Raw genomic sequence first — 6,022 nt, 5'->3', positions numbered from 1 at the left:
AATGATAGGCATTCATAGAAAACCGAAAAAAATTGACACCTTTTATTTATTCAATCAATATACGGGAAACCCCATTTTACAAAAGATTTGGTTACAATATTAAATAAAGTAAAAGATGTATAATCAACATAATAAAAGTACTTTCACGAACATAATTAGACAGTCTTCAAAACATATACACAAGAAATAAACACAATAAGAAAACAATAAATTAAAATATTTGACCCAGTTGACCAATAAATCGAGAGAGTGAGCTTGCAAATGGATCAAGTTCAGGGTGAGAGTTTAAATAGGTAAGACTACGACAGATTGGAGAATGTAAAGAATAGTTGGAGTGACAGATTGGTAAAGCAAACAGTTCATGTCTCCTTAGGGTGCGTGCAGGGACCTTTGAATTAAAGCTGTTGATAAGAGCAGGGCAATCAATAAGCCCATGAATAACCTTATACATAAAGCTGAGGTCACTTTGAATCCTTCTAGATTCCAACGATTGAAGTCCCAATAATGCCTCCATGTCAAGTAGGTTATCCTGCATATTCAACTTGTAGGAACAATACCGGGTAAACCTCTTTCAAGTTGCATTTTGTGACAATTATAAAAAGGAGACCAAATGATCGAGGCATACTCTAAATGACTTCTAACTAATGAACAATAAAGTATCTTCAAAGTAGAAATAGACATGTCACGACAAGTTTGTAAAACAAAACCTAACATCTGAGAGGCCTTCCCCTCCACAAGATCACAGTGTTCCCCAAATTTGAGCTGAGTATCAAAGACTACTCCTAAATCCTTTATTGAGTCAACAGAACTAAGTACTATGTCATCAATAGTGTATATATTATTAATTTTATTTTTAAGTCTAGAGAATCCAATTGAGTAGCACTTATTTATATTTAAAGAGAGATCATCATTCATATTAGCCCACTTTACAAAAGAAGTAAGATTGTGTTGTAAGATATCAGAGTCCCGCTGTGACTTAATAACACGGAAAAGTTTTAAATCATTTGCATATGCTAAGTAATCACAGTCAGTTAAACACGTTACAAGGTCAGTCAGAAATAAATAAAAAAGCAATGGGAAACAGTGTCCCCCTTGAGGAACTCCAGAAGTCACCAAGATACTTCCAGATTCAGAATCTCCAATCCTAACACGCTGCTCACGACCCAGCAGCGTGCCTCTAAACCACCTTAGGGATACTTTCACTAAAGCCAAGGAAACTAAGTTTTGCTAGTAATAACTCATGATTAACCCTGTCGAAGGCCTTCGAGAAGTCAGTATAAATTGAATTCACTTGATAACCATTCTCGAAGGCCTCCAGCAAGGCAACCTCATATAAAACAAGATTAGTATAGGTAGATCTACCACTAATGAACCCATGCTGCCTCTCATCAAACACCCCCTTGCACGCCCACCTAAGCTGATCACATATAATATCATCCAAAATCTTGGGAACAGCAGACTGCCTTAAGATGCTTCTATAGTTCTCAATGCGATCCCTCTCACCAGACTTATACACAGGGATTATATAGCTTAATTTCGATATATTTGGAAGCTCACCCTCTGATATAGATCTATTAAACAACAAAAACAAAGGAAGTGATATACTATATTTAAGTCTGCTTAACATGTACTCAGGTATCTTATCAGGTCCACAGGAAAGTTTATTAGGTAATTTAGAGATTTTATCAAATACCTCAGACAAGCCAATATCACAAATAGAAAAATCAGGCCTATTCTCTAAACTAAAATTGGGAGTTCTTACATTACTGTTGCAATAAACATTAGAAAAAAAATTAGCGAATAAATCAGCTATATCTTTACTATTATCTGCACTTTTGTTATTATAAAACATACAGGTAGGTAGATTGTGAGATTTTCTTTGCTGGTTAACAAATGACCAGAATTTTTTAGGGTTATCAGTAATATTGCTTTCAGTGTTGATTAAATAGTTGTTATAATCTCGTCTGGCCAAAATCTTACATTCAGACCGCATTGCAGCAAATAATTGAAAATCCCTCTGGTAGCCGCTTATTCTATATTGTTGGTGTGCTTGCTTTTTCAATATTATTTTTGTCCTTAATTCAGAGGTAAAGTAAGAAGGAAAATTGGAGCTTCTGTACACTTTAGTTGGAACAAACATAGCTAGACCCAGATTAATGATTTCATAAAAAGTGTCACTACAGAGTTGAATACTTTTATCCTGAAAAAGACTACCCCACTGTATACTGGAAAGAAAGCTGTTAAATCCAATATAATTGGCATTTTTGAAATGAAGGTAATTATGCTCTACTTTCAATTGAGGGGGATGCATAACAGCTATCTCACCAACATAAGGAATATGGTGCATACTCTCAGGCAACAAATAATCAATAGCTCGCATAAAATTGGTTTCTTTAAAATGACTGAAAACTAAATCTAAGTAAACATTACGTCCATTAGGAACAGAAATTAATTGCTTAAGATCTAAAAATGTAAAGGACTCTACTAAACAGGTTGCATGGCTTACAGGCTGACCAATTGCAGTTAATCGATCTTCATGGCTGCCCCATGTGACATGTGGCAGGTTGTAGTCTCCACACAGAACTAATTTGGATGATGGATTATTGTAACAAATTTGCTCTACAGCATCACAGTGGTGTTGATAAACATCAAGGCCAGAATTAGGAGGGATATAAACTCCTGCAAAAATAAGTTGAGTACCTCCATAAATGCAACAAACAAACAAATGTTCAACAGATTCAAAATCAGTACTCACTAGCCTGGGACAAAGTGAGCTCCTGACAAACATCACGACTCCTCCACCATACTGCTTTTCACTTGTCAGCACACACCTATCTTTTCTATATGTTGAATAGCCTCTGATGTTGATTTCGGAGCCATTTATATTGATCGAAAGCCAGCTTTCAGTTAAAATAATAACATCATATACAGTCAGGGCCACAGCTTGTTTAAAATCTGAGATCTTCGTTTTTATACCACCAACATTCTGATAATATATTTTCAGGGGGTTTAAACTCCGTTTTTTGACTGACCATCACTTGAAGAGGAGCTAATCTTGGTAATAAACGGATTACCATTTTTATATTTAATGCCTATATTATTCTCACCATTGGCCTTTCTCTCATTTAGTTCTGAGTATAATTGCTTTAAATGGGCTAGTTGAGTTGGGGTCAGATCAGGTTTAATGCGTACAGCTGTGGTATAAAGCCTCAGTTTGCTTTTTAGGCAAGCAAGAGCAGAACCAGGTTCAGCAAATATAACTTTGATTGGCCTAGACCTCTCACCCTTTTTTCCAACTCGAGAGACTTTGAAGTCAGTTATTTCAGGCAAGTTAAGATTGTTTAGGACCTTAAGTATCTGCGCTCTGTCATAATCTATTCTATCTTTGGTCACCTCAGAACGACTTTCATTAATATTAAATACCATAATATTTTTTGCACGGGAGGATCTCTCTTGAATTTCAGAGTACATGTCCACTTGCTGTACTGCAGACAAGTGGCTTAGGGGGGCATTTGTTGTTTCTTGTCTATTTCCACCCGCCTTAAACTTAGAGACTTCTACACTAAGTTCTTCAATCTTCGACTCCAGAGCGTCAATTCGATCATTTTTAACTCTTACATTCTCATTAATTTCCTTCAAAGAGCCTTCCAAACATTGTTTTTGCTTCAATAAGGTCAATAATGCTGACGATAATTGTAAGAATGTCCTTATTCGAAGTATTTTGTTTCTTTATAAAGCTATCCATTTGCTCTTTTAGTTTTACCTCACTTTCAAGATCCTGTTGATCTTTTTAGTACCGTAAAGTCGGGTGACTTTGATCCGGTTTTAAAGTTTGTCTAAATTTTTTTATATATAATATCACAAAAAATGCAAAATTTTTATTAGTTTTATTTGAGTCTTAATGTATTTAATTGAACTATCTACCTAACAGTATGTAACTAAGTCCTATTTCAAAAAAATAAAATAAAAAGTGGGTGTGCAATAATGTCACCCTCAAGGATCGGGTGACTTTGTTCCATACAATATTTTGCGTTTATTTAGGTTTATTTTAAAGACTGGGGCAAAGACACTTATTAGGATGGATATATTTGACTCATTTAAAAAATATAATTTGATTTTTTTAGATTTTCAGAGAAGGTATGTTTGGTAAAACATAATATATGTCTAAAAGAATATGCAAGCCAACAAATTTCTTTATTTAAACAAAGTTTTAAACATGAAATTATCCCTGTCTATGATAGATGGATCTCCACAGACATCAAAATATGCCACATGGTAGGACTTTCGTAAGGGCTATTCAGGCCACTTCCAAATATATTTTTTAACATGGATCATTTCTAAAACCCAGCCAAACCGAATGTCCTTGGCATACCCATCAAATTTGCCAGAAAAAGAATCTAGAGAATTGGGTTCGGTAACAGTTACGTAGTCACCGATAGAAAAAAATTCTTCATTTTCTGACGAATTATCCATGTAAACTAAACTGGAACTAGAAATACTTGTGTCTGAATCCGATTCATATTTTGTTTTCTTCTTTTTTTCGATAAGCCGCTGGTTCCAGGCTCATTTGCATTTACAACTTCAATCGGTTCAGGCATATTATCTATTTCTGCAAAAAAATTATCAATTTCTTCTTCAGTCAACTTCTTTCTTCCTTGGAGGCTGCCCAAGGTCATCTCATCTATATTTTCCCTAGAATTCAGTGTCTGTATGTTATTTTTCTTATTGTTATTTGTGTTTGTTTTTTCTTTATTTTTATTTTCATTTGTTTCTGCTTTCTTGGATTGTGTTTTCTTAATGACCATTTTTTTTTAGTTTTTTCAGTTTTCTTAAGGCTTTCTGCTATCTTGCGATTTTGAAGATCATCATCCGAGCTGATACTTTTTCCAGCATTTACCTCAATTTTCTGTCTGCGTTTTTGTTTTGGTTCAGAGTTTATTCCTCATCCAGTAACCACATCACTTACCCTCGCTGCTATTTCGACGGGATTCTGCTGATTTAATAATAATAATAATAATAATAATAATAATAATAATAATAATAATAATAATAATAATAATAATAATAATTCTCTCTAAGTCTTTATTAAAATTTACAATTGGTAAATTCTAAATGGCGAAGTTGAAGCTTACTTCCTAGCTTAACCATACAAAATCAGCTTGAGGTTATATATTACAAAGAATTTCAAAATGTATCTTAAATAATTGCATAGTTACAAAATATTAAGTTCTAACTGCCTATATGCACAACCGATTAACATTACAACGTTTGATAACCACACAGACTTATGAAATTTACAATAAGTTAAAGAATAGATATTTAACAACACTCTAGGCTAACAGAGATCAGTAATAACTGCTTATTTTTCGTTTAAATATGAGGTGAAATATATTTTAACTCAGGAGGAATTTTATTATATTGCAGATAAATACAGTAACTAAAGCTCCTCTCAAATAAAACAGTTTTATGAAGAGGAGGTGTAATAAAATGCTTATTTCTTAAGTCCAAAACATGAGCGTCATATCTAAACTTAATGTTCTGATAAAGGTAATTAGGACATTTTTTAAAGACAATTTTATTAAAGAGAACAAGACTATGTAGTAACCTCCTTTCACTCATATTTAGCCATCTCATCAAGCGTAACTCACTACTCACACCTCTATCAAATTTTCTCATTCCATTAATTAGCCTTACACAACAATTTTGAATGTACTGTATTCTTTTTATATCACTTATCATAAGACAGGGGCCATACAAAACATCACAGTAAGTGAAATGGGACAATACAAGACTGTCACATAAAACTTTTTTTAGTTCCTTATTAAGGAGCTGCCTCTGACTATAAAGTAGCTTAAGGTTAATAAAAGCTTTTTTAATACATTGATCAATGTGCTCGTGATGCAGTGCTGAAATGCAGTGAACCTCAACTTAACATCTAATAAAACTCCTAAAATTTAATCTGAACAAATTTCTTATATGTGTCTCTGGAATGCAACCTACTAAAAAGAAGAACTTTACATTT

The sequence above is a fragment of the Anthonomus grandis genome, chromosome 8, assembly GCF_022605725.1.
Source record: "Anthonomus grandis grandis chromosome 8, icAntGran1.3, whole genome shotgun sequence".
NCBI lineage: Eukaryota > Metazoa > Arthropoda > Insecta > Coleoptera > Curculionidae > Anthonomus > Anthonomus grandis.
This window is presented reverse-complemented; position numbering follows the sequence as displayed.